General features: G+C 45.5%; 1 long non-coding RNA gene across 1 annotated transcript; it reads left to right on the forward strand.

Annotated features, from left to right (window-relative positions):
• On the forward strand, positions 1-16028 carry LOC138743682 (uncharacterized). Its single transcript, XR_011345005.1, has 3 exons — positions 1-484; positions 2314-2455; positions 15326-16028. It is a non-coding gene; the product is annotated as an uncharacterized lncRNA (long non-coding RNA).
• The last annotated feature ends 4877 nt before the right edge of the window (positions 16029-20905 follow it).

Here is a 20905-nt window from a genome sequence, read left to right on the forward strand (position 1 = left end):
GATGTGTTCTGTTTCATCCTTTTTAAAATAATTTTTTACTTTTTGTTGCCCCTTTCCTCCTCACGATACCCCTCCCCCATCCCCATCCCACCTCCAGCTCAGCTGCTGAACTTGCCTTAATCTCACACTGGTTGCCGAAATGCATATTCTCAGCTCTTGCTCAACATGAAACAACAGGAAATCTTTTCCTGCGATAAATGACAAAAACTTGAAGAGTAACGGGCAACCTAGTACACAAAGCCATTGAAGCGCTCGGTCTCCTGTGGTCTAGACCAGCCAGTGGCCAGCCAAAAGAAAGTGGTCCCTCTGTGCCTGCTCCTAAAGGGCAGAACGTGACCCATGAACATGAAGACGATGGACCTAGATGAAAAGAGGGTACCAGTCAATGTCATCATCTGGTCACCCCTTCCACAAAGTAAAAGTATGCCCTCCTTTACCAAGAAAGAACAATCCAACCAGAACCCTGATAAGGCTGGAGGTGAAGGTAAGGATACAATTGGGAATTTAAAAAAAAATTCATTGTAAGTGAAAAATCCAATAAAGCAAAATGATTCTTAAAGTTCAAAATAGCAAGACATGCCAAATGAAAACAAAGCAAGCCAATGCTAATCAGCACGGATGGAGTCGTAACCATTATTAATTGAACAAAGGACAGTGCTGGAGGTGGTTAATGACAAATACAGATGTAAGTAGACAAGAAGGAAGTGAGTTATGTCTTAATGAAATGTTAGATATTGTTTGTTTAAAGTTTTTTTTTAAAGGAGCACTTGCAAATTGTTTCCCATCTGCAAGCCAAATTCTAACTTAACTTTGCCATGATTCCCAGTTCAATGCTCTGGGAGGATGGCTGGTTATTTTAGTTTAAAAGCAAGCAGATTTCAGCTTAATTGTCAGAATACCTCCATGACATCACATAAAACCCTGAGATTCTTTTCACCCGTGGGCAAAGCAAAGAATGTCACTGCTGTATTAAAAACAGCCCAATGATCTATTTAACAATGGACAATCTTCATTTGTCTTCTTTTCTCCCTTTTATCCTGCTATATTGCCACAACACAAATATGTGTGATAACTCCCATAAACCAGGGGGTTGTGATAGCCCTGAACAATTAACGTGGGCCAGGTAATCAAGCAAGGTAACATGGCAGAAATGCTGAGCCCTTTCATTTCATTTCTCTGGGTACATCCATATTCCACTAAGGTTAGTAATCAGATGTGAGCAAAGTGATTAATCATTCACTGTAGCTAATGTAACTCACATTTGCCACACACTCAGCCAGGAAACGCAACTTGCACAGCAAGATTGTCTACTGGTTTTTTTACTCTCCTCACTGCAGGTGAAGGCTCAAAAAAACAGTTGTGCCATTAATATTACATAAGCACTTAAGGTAACATAAAGCACTGGTGTAACCTAATTCAGCCTTTCAAAAATTAAAGACCTGCAGCTGTCATCATCATGACTTGGCTTCATGAACGAAGATTTAGGAAGGATCATAGACATAAGCATGTCCTTCGAGCCTACACAGTGGATTGTTTAGATGGCCCCCATCCTTTACACCTGGGGTCTAATTGCCATGGCCCAACATGCTGGGATGGTGACAGCCAGGTCCTCAGGTTGTAGGAGTTACGTCGGAGAGTCCTTCTCCTAGATGGACGGGTTGACAAGGCTAACGAGCTTCTTCTGCCTGGGTTTGAAATCAGGGTTTTCCTTCTCTTAGGCTGTCTACCAACCAAGGCTAACGAGCCCAGCCCACCCATGCAGTTATACCGCCGGACACATGGTCGCATCATGACGTAGCTAACCCAGTGAAAACAGGAGACACTGACGAGAAGATGTTGCTACGGACACAATAATATAGGAGAGGCTTTTTGCAGCGACTCCTGCCTGGCAAGCCAGTCAGTGACCATGCTGCAATCATTACACAGAGAAAGGAGAGGCAATGTATTATGCATGATTTTCCCTGGGTGAGGGGGATATCAGGCCCAGACCTCACCCATCCCCCCTCTGCTGTTGAACAGTGCCTTTTACAGCAGGACATGTCAAGTGGTTTAGAAGTGAGGTCATTGCCATTCTATATTGTTGCAATATCCTTCAAAATATGATCAATGTCTCAATATTTATCATGATGCGAAGAAAAGTGGAATTGGTTTTTACAGACGAGGCTCTGGCGCTGGCGCTGGCGCTGGCGCTGGCTCTGGCTCTGGCTCTGGCTCTGGCTCTGTTCATTCAAAGGACTTTATTGCCTTACTCTGGAAATGTATCAATTCTCCTTTAATAAGGTTTCTTTCCTGCACTTATTTCTGTCTCTCCAGATTCCATTTTGACCTTGTTTGTGGGAATGACTGCATGCATGGTCAAAGAAACTAGAAGCCCTGGATGAATGAACAATGAAGTCTGGAACCTGTTGGTCACAACATTTAAGTCCAGAGATGAAGATCAATACAGAAGGAGCAGGTATGACCTGAGAAAAGCTATTATAACGGCACTGATTTACCACACTTTACAAAGAAAGAAAGGAATCACTCACATGTTCCTTTCAACACACCATGAAGTCGGCTTTCTTCTATTATTCACTAGACACCACATTACATTCTTCAACTCCCTAAACACCACTCAGCCAAACTCCTCTGACCTTCTCTTTGGCTCACTGCCACATGGGTGATCCTGACACTCTCTCCTCCTCCTGCATCCGAGATCCATCACTCATATACTGATGCTTAACTCACCCACGCACATGCGCTATTACCCCCCGTGCATCGCTTCGCTTACGTCATCAGTGATGGCCGACTCCGCTCCAGACAAAGCTAAGTCCAAGACTGTGACACTATCTCCTGTACAAAGTGGAGATTCTGGATAAAATTGGAAACAACAAGGGACAGTGGCAGTGACTGTTACAAAACCAAATCTGGTGAAGTTGCAGATGGGAACACTTCACTCCCAGAGGAACTCAATGCCTTCTACACCTGTTCTGATGACAGTAACAGTAAAGAACCACCCTGCTGCACCCTCACATTCTCTGATGATTCCATCCTGGCCATATCTGAGGATGATGTGTGTGGAGTCTTCAGGAGAATGAATTGAAGGAAACCATCTGGCCTGGACGGAGTTGAAGCATATCAGCTCCTGTCTGAATGGTGACATGGATAAGTTCCAGTTCTATGGCGGACACCACCTCCCTGGCTCTCACAGACCCCTGAAACATTTGGACAGTAAAGACGCATTCATCATGATATTCTATCAACTACAGTTTGGCATTTAACACCATCATCCCCTTAAAGCTGATCAGCAAACTTCAAGACCTATAAGTTAACTGCGTAATTGGATCCTGGATTTCCTCACCTCCAGACCAGAAACAGTAAAAATTGATAAGAACATCTCCTCCATAATCTCCATCAGTACTGGTACAGGGTGTCCTTACCTCCCTGCTCTACTCACTTTACAACAATAACACCATCTACAAATTTGCTGACAATATCACTGTAGTGAGTCAGATGATGGGCAAGCCAGGCAGGAATCACTGCAAAAAGCCTCTCCTGTATTACTGTGTTCGTAGCAACATCTTCTCGTCAATGTCCCCTGTTTTCACTGGGTTAGCTCCGTATAACCATGTGTCCGGCGGTATAACTGGATGGGTGGGCTGGGCTCATTAGCCTTGGTTGGCAGCCAGCCTATAGAAGGAAAACCCTGATTTCAAACCCAGGCAGAAGGGGCTCGTTAGCCTTGTCAGGCCATCCATCTAGGAGAAGGACACTCCGACGTAACTCCTACAACCTGAGGACCTGGCTGTCAGCGTGCAGGATGGAGATTGAAATCTTGGCTGAACAGTGCACCAACAACAGCATTACACTCAATGTCACCAAAACTAGGAGCTGATTATTAACCTCAGGAAGGGGAAACGTGAGGGGAACAATCCAGCAATCATTGGGGAATGTTGTGAGTGAGGAAACAGGTTTGGTAGTCTCAAAGACAAGGACTCTGAACTGGGAAAGTAATAGTGAACAATAACGAACGTGGGGAAAGTAGTGTGGGAACAAATTACACACACACACACACACACACACACACACACACACACACACACACACAAAATGAACTGGTACATACAATGATCAGGGAAAAATCAGTACAATGCCCCTCCACCCCTCGACTCAGTGCAGGCCCAGCTCTGTGCTACAAGGGACACTAATTAAATGCTCCCAGCCCTTTTAACAGTGCACATCTTACCAACAGTTTCTCCAACACCCTCCAACATTTCTAGGCCTGGAGTGATGCAGGGTGGTCCCAAGCTGGCAAAAAGAGAGAACAGAGAGCACATGGCACCTTTTTAGTGCTGGAGAGACAAGCCCACATCATTTACTGGGGGGCAATGGCTCAGAGGTAGGAGGGTTAATCTAATTACATCATTAAATGTTAATTTTCTCTGAGTGTGCTTAAAGACATTATGCATAGTAAAAACCATAGCTAAGTGTGCCATTAAAAATATTTTACAAGGGCTTGATAAGCTAGTGATAGTTTCCATAGCGACAACTGTTCTCTTGCTGAGACTTTTTTGCATAATACGTGACAAACTGTCTTGTTAGTCAGTCGTCAGTTCAATGTCACTGAAGAGGTGAGAGCAAAATCATAAGCAACTTTGAGTAAAGTGTTGGCCAATGTCCTGGTATCAAATGGGTTGTAGCGAGAGGTGGCACCAGGCGGAGATTTTGTCCAGAAGACAAGCAGGATTCTGCATCCTTGGATCTTCTGCTAGAGATTCCATTCAGCAACCACCTCTCTGCTGGCCAAGATCTGTAATTTAAAAGGAACACCTGCCTGGTGGGGGTGTGTGTGTTGGGGGGTGGGGGGGGGGGGGGGCGAGTGGCGGTGCCTGTTCAACAGCTTGCTTTGCTGTGTCAAAAGCAGCCTGTTGTCCTGGTTCCCATAGGAATGTCGCTTTCTTACAGGAGACCCTATAGGGTGGTTCAAAGAGCATGGTAAGGTGGGATATGTTCCGCTGCCAATAACTTAGGAGGCCCATGAGGTTCTAGGAGTCTGTTTTATTTGAAGGGATGGGAAAATTCAAAATTTCATTCTTGGCAGTTTTGGAAATATCTCTGGCCTGAGCACCATTGTATTTTCAGAAACAGGACATTTTGGCTGGGGCAGCCCTTTCCAAAGGGCATGTGAAAGGGATCCCGTCTGTGCTGGCACAGTCAACCCCTGAGCATAGCAGATCCACGAACAGCTGCCTGCATATAAAGCATGTGAACTATAATGGACAATTGACACCTCTGGAGGAGGTTGAATAGGTTGGATATCATAGCAGATTAAACTGTGGCAAATAGTGTGACTGTGGAATGTGTCTTGTTTCTTCTCCCAAGTAACTGCAAATTGCTCTTGTGAGATGAACTGGAGGAATGGAATAGAAGAGGGGTGGGGGGAGGGGGTGTCTGCCACCCCATGGGTGAGGATTCCTGCTGGCAGGGTTAGGACATTTCCTGTCTCAGCAGGTCTCTGAGCTCAGCCTTGAAGGCAGGAGAGACTGTTATGTGGTGGAGGATCAGAGACAGTGTCAGTGTTGGCAGGGGCAGCCCTAGGCTTTATCCCAGTGTGGTTGTAGCTTTTCCCCTGGCCTTTTCTCTCCCCCACAAAGCTCTTTCCACAGGGTGTAAATGGCAGAGGTCGGGATCCCGTCTGTGCTGGCGCAGTCAACCCCTGAGCATAGCAGATCCACGAACAGCTGCCTGCATATAAAGCAGTGAAGGAATTTATTTCCATTCCTCACTGCTGCCCTACGGACCTGGGTGGGTGTCCCCCACTGCATGTATTCTTGCCCTTCCAGGAAGGTAATGGAATCCCCCACAGTTTTCTCATTAGCCAGACTCATGAGGGGCAGAACCGCTAATTTAAGGTCAGGGGCTGCAGTGATTACGAGGTGCCTCACGAGTGTACTGGTCACTCTTGTATTTTCAATAAAATTTTGGTTGATAGCCCCCTCATAAATCCCCTTGATCAGAGCCCACTCTCTAATAACCTGGGTGCACTCACTGACAGTACCCCATTGTGGGCGTCTGTGTAGATCCCACTCCAGGAGGGTGGGGTACCAGACCCTTACCGCAATCACCACCTGATCCCACTGGGTGGTGGCTTCCTGGATCTCTGGCTGTGGTGCCCGTAGGGCATTGTTAATGCTCTGCTGGTTAGAGAGGCTCCCCAGAGTGCTCGCTTCTTGGTGGGCAAGGCTCAAATTGGGTGCCCCTTCATCCCACAGCCGGAGCAGCCACATGCTCATCCGATCACTGATGATACCGGTCTGCTAGCTGGATTAACTCTTTTTGGGATAAATCGCGCATTTCAGTGGCCCCCTTCAGCATGGGCATCCCCTTGCTCTGCGTCTGGGACCGTGCGATGACTGGTCGCATGTGCAGGGGTTTGTTTTGGGGGAGGGAGAAGTGGCTGTGGGGCTCGATCTTCAGCTCCTCCTCGCCTCCATCTTGCCAGATGTCCCCATCCTCCAGCCACACATCCAGCTTGTTGCCCTGTTGGATCAGGGCTCGGACTTTCAGTGGACCTGGCTACCAGCAAAACCTAAGGGGAGCCTACACTGGTTGCAGCTGTATGAGCCTTCAGGGAACTTCAGTTCCCATTGCCTCAAGATTGTTGGCTCGAGTCTGGGCAGCCTGAGCTGCCTCCTGCAGTGTGCAGCAGTGCTGCTGGAGCTCCTCTAACTCACTGTCCTTCTGGCTGCATAAATGCTGGATCTGGTTAGTAATCCCGATCTGGGACTTAAACAGCCAAAAGGTACCCCCTTTCACTCCCCTTGGCTTTGGGGAACCCTGTCTTCTTAAGGAGGGAGACCACATGTGCCCCAATTTCTCACTGTGTGGGTCCAACTGCTTGGACCAATTGTTGTGAGTGCGGAAACAGATTGGGTAGGTCTCAAAGACAAGGACTCTGAACACAGTTTTGGTAGGAAAGGATTTTATTTACAGAAGGCAAGTGTGGGAAATAATTCAGCACACACACACGCACACACACACACACACACACACACACACACACACACACACACACACACACACACACACACACACACACACACACACACACACACACACACACACACACACACACACAGAGTTTACTGCAGTTGTGAGAAAGAAATGGCGGACCATTAATAACGAACATGGGGAGAATAGCGTGGGAACAAAATACACACACACACACACAAACACAAACAGACATTGATCAGGGGAAAATCACTACGATGCCCCTCCACCCCTCAACTCAGTGCAGGCCCGGCTCTGTGCTACAAGGGACTCTAATGAAACGATCCCAACCTTTTTAACAGTGCACATCTTACCAACAGTTTCTCCAGCACCCTTCCACATTTCTAGGCCTGGAGTGAAACAGGGTGGTCCCAAGCTGGCAAAGAGGGAGAACAAAGAGCACATGGCACCTTTATAGTGTTGGAGAGACAAGCCCACATCATTTTCTGGGGACCAATAGCTCAGTGGCAGAAGAGTTAATCGAATTACAACAGCTAATGGCCCAAGACCAAGTAAAGGCAGGCTGGAGAGACCAGTCCAGGTAATTTACATGGACCCAACAGCGAGATGTGCACTAATGGGTGCGGTGGAACTAAACCTTGATTGGCAGCTGGTGTGTCCTCCAACTAGATAGGGGGCCAATGCTGTCACATGACACCTGCAACCCTTCCCAATACAGGGGATCAGAGGTGGAGTGGGTGAGCAAATTTAATTTTTTTGAAGCCACAATCTCAGAAGATTATTCCTGGACCCAACACACCAATAACATCATGAAGAAAGCATATCAACTGCCTCAGGAGATTGCAGAGATTTTGTATGACATCAGAGACCCTGGCAAATTTCTATAGACGTGTGGTGGAAAGTGCACTGACCAGCTGCATCACAGTCTGGTATGGAGACTCCAATATCCCTGCGCATAAAGCCCTGCAAAAGGTAGTGGACACAGCCCAGTACATCACAGACAAACAATCCCCATCAACGAGGACATCTACAGGGAATGCTGCAGTCAGAGGACAGCAGCAATCATCAAAGACCCACACCACCCAGCACACGCTCTGTTCTCGCTGCTGCCATCAGGAAAGAGGTATAGATGCCACAAGACTTGCACCACCAGGTTCAGGAACAGCTGCTACCCTCCCACCATCAGACTCCTCAATGACAAACTCAATCAGAGATTCATTTAAGGACTCTCACTTGTACAGGTGTCTTTGTTGGATCCCTGTAATGGTAGCCAGGAGGAGTTGGGACTGAAAGTCAGGCAATTTGGTGTTTTGAAATAAAAGCACTGAAGCCCTCACCTCATGAGGCATTTTTCTGTTAATGGGAGTTCCGGGGTGACACTGTTATTGACAAGTGAAACAGAATATATACAACATTTCTTACTATAGTTTGATCAATGACACAATATAAACTGTAACTTTGGATTCCCTGAATGTGCTCAGTAAAGACATTATTGGAGTAGATACTGTTAGAAACAGAAGTACCTTCAAAGAAGTTGCTCGTGACAAAAATTGAGAACAAAGAACATTTATTATACAACAATGCAAAGTTGAGTGCTTCCCCTTACCCTGGGAATACACACATACACTGGGGCTCACCCAACTTTTATACAGTTAATTTCAGTATAGGAATACCCTCCCCCTTACATTCTTCTGCCTCCTGGATGAGTTTGGCATTAGGCAATCCTGTCTGCCTATGTGCTGTTTCTGTGAACTTGGAGGACCAGGGGGTATCCTGTCGGTGTCCCATCATGTCATTGTCCTTATTCACACCTTCCTGACTCTCAGGGCTGACTAACTTCTTACATGCAGAACTTGCTAATTCTGTCTAAAAGGCTAGAAGACCCTTATCTTATTCAAACTAACATTACTTCCTACATTCTAATATCTATTCTTATCCTATTCATACTGGCTTTATTCATTACACATATATCTATACTAGTTTCCTCATCTTTATATTTTTATATCAGTTTTACTCATCTCTCACAATCCTCACTTTTCTTTTAGATCAGTGTTACTCATCTCTCACAATCCTCACTTTTCTTTTAGATCAGTGTAACTCATCTCTCACAATCCTCACTTTTCTTTTAGCTACGCTTCGTGACTTCTCAACTGGAATGTATTACTTGCAAACTTGGTCTTTTTCCCAGCTGGTCAGTAAACGAACTGCAGTCTCAGCATCATCAGACAGAATTAGGGAAACATACATCCTTTGGGTTATAGTGTTCTGACGAGGGGTTCGATGAATTAAATACTGCACACAAGTCTTTAGGCAGGGGAGCACCATAATGGCCAGAATAGCGAGTCCAGCTGCTGTAAGGGCTGTGGGTATCAGACTCCAGTTACCAATAAAAAGTCTAGTCCATCCCACACCGGACCAAGGTTGCCAAGTCTGAACCTGGGCATGGGAAGATTTTCGAACTCCTGAAGAAGTGTCTTTAACCGCCTGACTGTTGTGAGCATTGTCATTAACCAGTCTTTCACCAACGCTGCCTTCAGCAGCCAACGAGTAATCGAGAGCCAGGCGATTTTGTTGAACTGTGGCTCGTATCTGTCGTCTTTCTTCAGCCCATAAATTCTGGGCCATCACTGTCTGTTCAGTGATGATCTCCAAGGCTGGAGTCTGATTAAACGATTTAAATGCCAAGCAGATGTGGTGTTCTGGAGCAACTTTCGTTGTTTACAACTGGAACTCCCCTTAGAGTGGTGGTTCTGTAAATCTCGTCCTAACAACAAACTTCAGCTTGGGGAATTAGTAAAATATCCTCTGTTATTATCTTTTCTTCCATTTGTATTCTTACATCCCTTAATACAGGGACCATAAAATCTCTTCCTCCTACTCCCGAAATCATCACAGTCCCCTCTATCTTAACACCCTCGGGTGGTTGTAAAATACTAGACCGGGCTGCCCCAGAATCTACTAAAAAGGTCATCTTGTCACTGTGGGGTCCTATGCTTAAATTTACCAATGTTTGTTCCCAATGCCTCTTCTCGGATATCACTCGCTTCATCCACTGACCAGTCACCCTTCGTCCGTGAGTCCAGGTGAATCAGCTGGGGTGCACCTACCCCTGTCGTCGGGCACTCTGTCAGTGGAGGAGTGGGATCCCGAACAAGCCCCCCATTTGTTAGAAACAGAAGTACCTTCACAGAAATTGCTCGAGACAAAAATTGAGAACAAAGAACATTTATTATACAACAATGCAAAGTTGGGTGCTTCCTCTTACCCTGGGAATACACACATACACTGGGGCTCACCCAGTTGACTTCAGTATAGGAATACCCTCCCCCTTACATTCTTCTGCCTCCTGGATGAGTTTGGCATTAGGCAATCCTGTCTGTCTATGTGCTGTTTCTGTGAACTTGGAGGACCAGGGGGTATCCTGTCAGTGTCCCATCATGTCATTGTCCTTATTCACACCTTCCTGACTCTCAGGGCTGACTAACTTCTTACATGCAAAACTTGCTAATTCTGTCTAAAAGGCTAGAAGACCCTTATCTTATTCAGACTAACTTTACTTCCTACATTCTATTATCTATCCTTATCTTATTCATACTGGTGAACTTGCTGATTCTGTCTAAAAGGCTAGAAGACCCTTATCTTATTCAGACTAACTTTACTTTCTACATTCTAATATCTATTCTTATCCTATTCATACTGGCTTTATTCATTACACATATATCTATACTAGTTTCCTCATCTTCATATTTTTATATCAGTTTTACTCATCTCTCACAATCCTTCACTTTTCTTTTAGATCAGTGTTACTCATCTCTCACAATACCACAGATCAGGTTGCCTTTAAACAAAAGGAAGAAAAGAAAAGGTCCATTACAAAGGCTGCACTTGGAAGTCCATTGATAACATTTCCATAGCAACAGTTATTGTCTGTCTTGTGTTCTTAGTCCCTGTTCTGCTCACTTTACACAGTGTGGCTCTGAACAAAAATAACATATCTACTAATCTGCCGATTATACCATGGTGGTGTGTTATATAAAGGAAGGGGATGAGTCAGCGTACAGGAGACTGAAAACTTGGCTGAATGGAGCAACAACAACACTGCACTCAGTGTCACCAAAACTAAGGAGCTAATTGTTGACTTCAGGAAGGGAAAGCCAGAGGAAGACAATCCAGTGATCATTGGGGGATCAGAGGTGGAGAGGGTGAGCAAAGTTAGGTTCTTGTGAGTCACTATCTCAGAGGATCTTTCCTGGACCCAACACACCAATGGAATAATGAAGAAAGCACACAAGTGTCTCTACTTCCTCAAGAGTTTGTGGAGGTTTGGTATGACATCAGAAACCTTGGCAAATGTCTACAGAGGTGTGGTGGAAAGTGTGCTGACCAGCTGCATCGTGGTCTGGTATGGGAACTCCAATACCCCTGAGTGTAAAGCCCTGAAAAAGGTAGTGGACACAGCCAAGGACATCACAGACAAAATTCATCACTATGGAGAACATCTACAGGGAATGCTGCTGTTGGAGGGCAACAGCAATCATCAGGGATTCACACCACCCAGCACACGCTCTGTTCTCACTGCTACCATCAGGAAAGAGGTGTAGATGCCACAAGACTCATTCCATCAGGTTCAGGAACAGCTGCTACCCCTCCACCATCAGACTCCTCAATGACAAATCATTTAAGGACTCTTACTTTTGTACTTTATTGATTTTCTTTTGTTCTCTCTGTATTGCACAGTCAGATTTTTACATTTGTTATCTGTTTACATATATATGTTGTGTACAGTTTTTTGCACTAACAGTTAATGGTAATTCTGCCGCACCTGCAGGAAAAAAGAATCTGAGGGCTGTATGTGATGTCATGTATGTACTCTGACAATAAATCTGAAATGTGAAATCTAAGGCAGTGTGGACATGCAGTAGGATGTTTGGCCCAGAAATGATGAGAACTGCATATCAGGATTCAAAGCAGATGGCTGTATAAAGCTTGAAGTGAGATCTTGAGTGGATGATTGGAGAACTTGGAAGTTAAGGCATTAAGGGAATGGAAGCCAGTGAATGCTAAAGATTAAAGTGTAGGTTTGCAGGACTGAACACAGAGTGAAAGCATAAATGATCTGGAACAAGGGGACACCTAGAATCTTCATGTGAGGCAAGTCTGCCAGTACTGCTGTGGGATAAAAAGAGGCAGATGTGTGTTATAATCTGCTCAAAACTGCAATTATGGATGAACCTTTTACCAAGACAATCTTTCTACATTATTATCCCCACTCTTTAACCATTAGGAAAATGGGGTCCAACGAGTGGAACGGAAAATGATTCTGTGGCTGCTTCGACCAGAGAATATTGTAATACATTACAGCATAATAATGCAAAGCAATTTCATGCCAGCTCCTGCATTAAATTAAATTGTTCCATTGGTATCACTTAAATGTATTTAAATTCAAATTTGAATGCAAGGAGCTGGGAAGTATTTTGGAAAACCTAAACCAGAGGGAAATTGTTTGTTGTGGCAGCTTCCTGGAGGTTTAATCAAACTAGTTCTGGAGGTTCCAAGTGATGTCATGACGTCACGATGCAATGACGTTATTTGGAACACGTGAGGTTTTAAAAAGCTGTGTGTGACTGTTTGAGTAAACGACTATTAATGAATTTTAACTCGACTACGTCTGATCACTTTCTTGTTCTTCACTTCACACTATGACACAGCTGCCACATTGGTGATCCCGACGAGCCCAAATGGATTTTGGACCCAACGTGGACCACGCAGCGGTTTCACTCAAACTGCCTGTCTTTGGACCACTCAACCTGGTTTGGTTCGGACAGGCTCACATTTGCAGGATAGAAGTGGATGTCACTAAGTACTATCATGTGGTAAGCGCCCTGGACCAGTCAGTCGAGTAGTGGATTTCCTTTGGGGCCCATCAGCTTTCAGCAAGAACAAAGCCCTAAAAGATCTCCTTCTCCAGATTTATGGTCTCTCACAATGCAAGCGAACTGCACGGCTCATCCATATCGATTGCGTGGAGGACTGCGCCCCTCCAGAGAAAATGAACAAGATATTGGCAATGGCAGATGGCCACAGGCCTTGATTGCTCTTCGAGCAGTTGATTTTAGAGATATGCCAGAAGATATCCACCTCATATTGGCTGATGAGGACTTTGGTAACCCTTGGACAGTGGCCACCACCCATACAGACAATCTGTGGCATGTGAAACAGCAAGATGCAAAGCCCATAGAAATGAGTGCTGCATACCCAAAGGCCCAGGCTCTGCGAGTACCGGCGACGAGAACGCACATTCCCCTAGACAAGCATGAGTCTGTGTCAATGCCTACAGCAGCTGGCCACCGTAACAGCCTACTCTATGTCTGTGATGAACTTACCCAGCACAAATTTCTAGTCGACACTGGTGCAGAATAAGATAGGGTATATAGATATATATAGATATGTTTTTGGGAGATAAATTGGGAAAGGTTTGTTAGAGTAGGTCACATGCAAACACAATAAAACAGATCTTATTGAAAATACTGGAGCTCTGCCCCATGATAGACATATTGGCTACACAGCTTTTGCAAGAGTTTTGAAGAGTGCTAAAGACACTTCACTAATGGATTGTTGTTTGCAAAAGGCAATAGATGAAAGAGCATGTCAGTGCCACTGCTGTCTGGAGGAGAACTTGCTGTTGTAAGAGGGTTATGTGGTTTTTCAAGCAGAGAGAGTCAAACAGGCTTTCTTTCAGAGAGGGAGAGAGAGATACATACAGAGATCACTGGACAGTGTTATAACCAGCAGAAATAGCTGGGACAGGACAAGCTGGCAAGCCCATTTGGAAGATAGCCTGTTCAAAGCCCTTGTGGTTCATGCAAGAGGAGAGGACTGGCTGTCTAATGTTTCACTTGAAATAAGAGAAACAAAAAGGAACTCTGTGGTGACCTGAAAGAAAGAGGTTATCATCTGGAGAGTCTGATGGGCCAGTTTCTTTGACAAGATACTGAAGTGGCTGATAAAAGTGGAATCAATTGTGAGTGTCAGGTTACAACCAAATTTCTCTCTGAAAATCGACAAGAACCTTCCTGAGCGGTAACCATTTACCTTTCAAGCACCAAAGCCTGGTGAATTTTATAAATGTTAAATTCCGTGCACAGTATAAGAATTGCCTGCAACCAGTGAACTTGGAGGAATGAGAAATGAGATTGGACTGTGAAACAAAGAACTTTTCTGAACTTACACACACATTACATACACATACGCTTAGAATTAGAAGGGGGTTAAGTTGGGTTAAGTAAGTCCAATAGAGTTAAGTTAAAGTGTGATTCTGTTTTCATGTTTTTTTTTAAATTTTTTTATTTTTCACACTATAAACCATACTGACCAAAATACATAGACATTTTTCTCTTGAATATATAGTGTCATTTTCTCCCCTTTTTGCCCCTCCCTTTCCTCCCTCCCTCACCCCCCATCCCCTTTATTCAAAGTTCAATCTATAAGATAGATTAAACCCGTTAAACAATGTTGTCACTTAATAAAAATAAACAAGAAATTTTTGTCTTTTACTTTTATATACTGAGTCAGTTTATTTTGTTGTCTTCTCCTTCTGTCATTTTAGGTGGTGGAGGTCCATGGTAGGATTTCTCTATTGCATTTCATGTATGGTTCCCATATTTGTTCAAATATTGTGATGTTATTTCTTAAATTATATGTTATTTTTTCTAATGGAATACATTTATTTATTTCTATGTACCATTGTTGTATTCTCAAGTTGTCTTCTAATTTCCAGGTTGACATAATACATTTTTTTGCTACAGCTAGGGCTGTCATAATAAATCTTTTTTGTGCTCCATCCAAATCAAGTCCAAATTCTTTATTTCTTATATTACTTAGAAGGAAGATCTCTGGGTTTTTTAGTATATTGCTTTTTGTGATTTTATTTAATATCTGGTTTAGATCTTCCCAAAATTTTTTCACTTTCTCACATGTCCAAAATGCATGTATTGTTGTTCCCGTTTCCTTTTTACAGCGAACACATCTGTCTGATACTGTTGGGTCCCATTTATTTAACTTTTGGGGTGTGATGTATAGCCTGTGTAACCAATTATATTGTATCATGCGTAACCTCGTGTTTATTGTATTTCTCATAGTTCCAGAGCATAGCTTTTTCCCATGTTTCATTCTTTATCTTTATGTTTAGATCTTGTTCCCATTTTTGTTTAGATTTACAGTTTGTTTCCTCGTTCTCCTTTACTTGCAGTTTGATGTACAGGTTTGTTATAAATTTTTTAATTATCATTGTGTCTGTAATCACATATTCAAAATTGCTTCCTTCTGGTAACCTCAGACTGTTTCCCAGTGATGTCGCACACCACATCCTCACCCATGGACCTCCTCTACATGCTCGAGCCCGATGCCTGCTGCCTGACAAGTTGCAGCTTGCAAGACAAGAGTTCTACAATATGGAGGAACTTGGAATCATACACAGGTCTGATAGCCATGGGCTTCCCCGCTAAATATGGTGTCCAAAGTCACGGGAGGGTGGAAATCTTGCTGGGATTACAGGCATCTCAACAATGCTACCACTGCAGACCACTACCCTGTACCTCATATACATATACTAATCTTCATGGGACTAGGATATTTTCTAAAATTGACTTGGTGTGTGGGTACCATCATAAATGCTGTACAAACATTTCAGCAATAGATGAACACAGTGGAGCGTGGCATGGACTTCCTTTTCATATACAGCCACTCCCATAAAGAGCACCTGCAACATCTTCTGCTGCCTACAGGAGTTTGAGCTAACTGTGAACCCTGCCAAGTGCAAATTTGGGCAGTCCTCTATTGAGTTCTTGGGACATCAGATCAGCATCCAAGGTGTCAATTCATTGCCTAGCAAGGTGGAAGCCATTCTCAAATTTGTGAGGCCCGATACCAGGAATGTGTGGGGATGGTGAATTTCTGTCGCCGCTTTCTACCCTCTGCAGCTCATATTATGAAACTCCTCTTCGACCTCACGTCCAGTGGTGCCAAAGAACTCAAGTGGACAAAGGAGATGATGGAAGCATTCCAGCAGACCAAAGACACCCTAGTGAAGGCAACATTGCTAGTCCATCCACAAATGGATGCACTAACTACCTTGACGATAGATGCGTCTGTCAAGACAATAGGCTAAGTCTTTGAACAGTACACCAATGGACAATGGAAATCTCTAGTGTTTTTTTAATAGGCATCTCCACCCTCCAGAAACAAAATACAGCACATTCGATAGGGAAATGCTGGCGCTGTACATTTCACTACTTTTTGGACGGCAGGGACATCACGGTTTTTACTGACCACAAACCGCTAATGTCATTTAGTATATTCTGAAATTATTTATTTAACTTGTACCAGAGATCATGAATTGCAGACAAGGTGCCCTTCCACAATTCCTTTCTCAACATCAGTGGCCGTAGTAACCCTTTAGAACAAGTGGATTTAGTACTCAAAATAGCGACAGACATTTCAAACAGCCTCACCTTTCACACCCCTAAGCCACAAAATTCCAAAAAACATTCTGATTCAAATACAAATCAATTCCAGTTGAATAGAGGGCAACAACATCACATTTTGTTATTTTTCCTATTTAATTAACAAATTATGGCACTACCTGAAAATTAAAACAACGCCCTCCTTGTTTTCGCTGATGCAAATTAGTCTAGGATGTGATCAAAGTAAGTCAGTTTTTTTCAGAAGTAGGGTGTTGGGAGTTAGATGGGGGGGAGGGTGACAGACAGGGCCAGGTAGGATCAGTGAGGTCGAGGAGGTCGAGTGTCAGGAGTTAGATGGGAAGGGGGGGTGACAGATGGGACCAGGTAGGATCAGTGAGGTCGAGGAGGTCAGGTGTCAGGAGTTAGATGGGGAAGGGTGTGACAGACAGGGCCAGGTAGGATCAGCGAGGCTGAGGCGGTCAGGTGTCAGGTGTTGGGGGTTGGGGGGGTGCAGCAGGGACAAGATCAGCAGTCGGGTTGGCGGGCGACAAGCACAGGGTGAAAAGCAAGGATCAGCGCTGGGCTCGGCTCAGAGTTTGATAACTACTGACCCAGCCTACTGTCTTGACAGGCGCATCTATCATCAAGGAAGTTAGTGCATCCATTTGTGGATGGACCAGCAATGTTGCCTTCACTAGGGTGTCTTTGGTCTGCTGGAATGCTACCATCATCTCCTTTTTCCACTTGAGTTCTTTGGTCAAGGGGAAGATACTGTTTCCCCGCCCCCCCATTTAACTCCTAATGCCCAACCGCCTTGGCCTTGCTGATCCTACATACTGCTATACCCAGACCAATGGTTCTCAACCTTTTTATTTCCACTTACATCCCACTTTAAGTAATCCCTATGCCATTGGTGCTCTAATTGACTCATTATGTGTGCAGTTTCATAACTCCAAAGGAAATGGGCCAATGACAATTTTTCTTAAGCAAAATATTTCAGTAATAATTGGGTCTAGAGCAGTGATTCTCAACCTTCCCTTCCCACTCATAATTTTATATGTTTCTATAAGATCTCCTCTCAGTGTTCTGATTCTGAGTGAGTATAATCCCAGACGATTTAGTTTCTCCTCGTAGGTCAATCCCCTCATCTTCAGGATCAACCTGGTGAACCTCCTCTGGACTTCCTCCAAGTATGGAAACCAGAACTGCACCCAGTTTTCCAGGTGCAGCCTCATCAGGACCTTGTACAGTTGCAGCATGACCCTGCCCTTGAAATCAATTCCTCCAGCGATGAGGGCCTACATTCCATTTGCCTTCTTAATAACCTGCTGTACCTGCAACCCAATGTTTTGCGATTCATGCGCAAGCCCTCCCATCCTTCTGCACTACAGCATGTTGCATTCTTTCACCATTTAAATAATAAACTGCTCTTTTATTTTTCCTACCAAAGTGGATGACCTCGCATTTGCTAACGTTGTACTCCATCTGCCAGACCTTTCCCCATTCACCTAATTTAACTCGATCCTTCTGCAGCCTCTCCACATTCTCTGTACAATTTACTTTTCCAAATTTACCAAATTTACTCAATTTGGTATCATCCACAAACTTGTCTACACGACACTCTGTCCCCTCTTCCAAATCCTCAATGTAAATGGTGAACAGTTGCGGGCCCAGCACCAACCCCTGCCAGTGTAAAGAGGGTGGAAGGGGTGAGACAGAGGCAGTGGACAGGCAATTGGCAAAGGGAAAGAGAGGTAATATAAAGAAAGGGCCAGTGCAGTAAGGTATAGGATGGAGTGGGTGGTTAGACAACAATAGGTATCACAGTGCTAGAATCTAATAAGGGGAGAAGATGAGAACAGGGAGTATAGCTTGGGGTGGGGTGTGGGGCGGTTGGAGAGAAGAGAGAGCATAAGAATTAAATAGGGATGTGGAGGCAGTGACTGGAGGGAAAAAACAGAAAGGATGCAATGAGAGTGAGGACTCTTACCTGAAATAAGAAAATTCTGTGTTCAAAGTATTGAGCTGTTGTGTCCAGGTAGAACTTGAGATGTTCCTCTAGGTTACATTGCTCTGATGCGGCACACTCTCTCATGCCGAACCGGCCCCGCGTGTTACGCCATGTGGCGGGGCAGCCATGGGAAGATGGCGCTGTCAGGGTTTTCTCCCTGCCTCAGGTCTCCTGCCTAGTGCACGCCTGGGGCAGCGTTTAAGACGTCACAATGCACGAGGTGACTGAGCTCATGCCGCCCTTAAAAGGGTGCACACTGAATTTGAATAAAAACAGTCATTAACAACTTTCAATGTGGTGGCTGAGTCTTTCTTGGCTGTGTCCAGCACTACATTGGTGACCCCATTGAGCCCAGACGACTCTCTGGTCTCAAGAACATGGATCCGGCAGAGATCCACGCCGTTGTCATCAAACTGCCCCCCTTCTGGATCCATCGCCCATGAACGTGGTTCGGGCAGGCGGAGGCACAGTTTTAACTGAGGTACATTTCAGCAAATGCCATGATGTTCTACCACATTGTGAGCATGCTGGATGAAGAAACGGCAGCCAGGGTGGACAATCTAATACACAACCCATTGGCCGAGGGTAAATATACTGCCCTCAAGAACCTGCTCTTTTTCACTTTTTGGCATTCCCCTCAGCAGCGTACCTCCAGGCTCCTGCATCTCAATGGGCTTGTGGACCGCACACCATCCGCACACTAATGGACGAGATGATGATCACAAACCTTGTTTCCTATTCCGTCAGATCTTCCTCAAGCAGATGCACAGGGACATCCAACTACTCCTGGCGGATGAGGACTTCACAGATCCATGCCAAGTCGCAGCCCGAGCAGACACCCTCTGGTGCACCAAGAGGGAGAATGAAGCAGCCTTCAATCAGATTGTGCGACCAAGAGCCAGCCGGCCACAACACTCAACCACAAGCCAGAGGAGCACCATTCCACTTGGTGCTTTTACCATCAGCGCTGGTGAGCACAAGCTCGTAAGTGCCGACAACCGTGTGACTATCAGGGGAAACGACCCGGCCAGCCACCGTTGATGGCTGCCTCCTTCATGTTACTGACAAGTCCACTGGCTGACGCTTCCTGGTGGACACAGGAGTGGTGCTGAGTATCCTTCCCCCCACCGCCCTCTAGACCCGATCTCATGGTCCCTACCCTGCGGGCAGCCAACGGTTCCACTATCAAGACCTTCAGTACCCGCAGGGCACAGATCCAGATTGGGAAAGAGAAATTCTGCTGGAAGTTCGTGTTAGCCTCAGTGAGTACTGCATTGTTAGGGGCCAACTTCCTGAAGGCACATGGACTGTTGGTCGACATGAAGGGCAATAGGCTGGTCAACACTCGCATCTTCCATTTGGTGTGCCTGGACATCACAAACGCCTGCACGACCAAGATCGGTGCTATCGCCACTTCCAGGGGTGAGTATTGGAACATACTCCATGAGTTCCCCGCCATCCTTCAACCACGATTCAGCGCCACCTTACCCCAGTATGGGGTATACTGCTATATCTCCATGCAGGGCCCCCCGCTGCACGCCAAGCCCAGACAACTTCCGCCCAAGAAGCTGCAGCTGACAAAGGAGGAGTTTTACCAGCTGCAGGAGTTGGGGTTCATCCGTCACTTGGTCAGCACCTGAGGCATTCCCTCTCCACATGATCCCCAAATCTTCCGGGGGCTGGAGACCCTGTGGTGATTTTCGGCGTTTGAATGATGCGACCACACCAGTCAGGTACCCGGTTCCACACATTCAAGACTTCTCAGCCAATCTCCACAGTGCACAAGTCTTCTCCAAGGTCGATCTAGTGCGGGAGTATCATCAGATCCCAGTCCACCCCGAGGACATCGGCAAGACGACGATCATCACCCCCTTTGGCCTCTTTGATTTCCTGCGTATGCCTTTCGGCCTCAAGAATGTGGCCCAGACTTTTCAGCGCCTCATGGATGCAGTGGTTAGGGACTTGGACTTTGTGTTTATCTACCTGGATGATATCCTTATCACCAGCTGCAACCGCAAAGAGCACAAGGCCTACCTTCGTACCCTGTTTGCCTGACTGGCGGAGTTTGACCTCATGGTCAATGTGGGCAAGTGCCAGTTCAGCAAGCAGACGCTGCTGTTCCTGGGGCACACCATCTTGGCAGCAGGTGCTGCCCTGGCACCAGAGAAGATCGCGGCCGCCCAGCAGTTCCCAAAGCCAACCATCCTCAGGGCGTGCAGGAGTTTGTGGGGATGGTGAATTTTTATCATCAGTTCATCCCCGGCGCCAGTTCATCCCCGGCGCCAGTTCATCCCCGGCGCCAGTTCATCCCCGATCGTCACTCAGGAGAAAGTCCTGGCCTGGAGGCAGAGACCGCTTTTGACGCAACAAAGGAGGCCCTCACCAATGCAACTCTATTAGTGCACCCACGCCCAGAGGCGCACATGGCGCTCTCGGTGGATGC

The sequence above is a fragment of the Narcine bancroftii genome, chromosome 9 (assembly GCF_036971445.1).
Source record: "Narcine bancroftii isolate sNarBan1 chromosome 9, sNarBan1.hap1, whole genome shotgun sequence".
NCBI lineage: Eukaryota > Metazoa > Chordata > Chondrichthyes > Torpediniformes > Narcinidae > Narcine > Narcine bancroftii.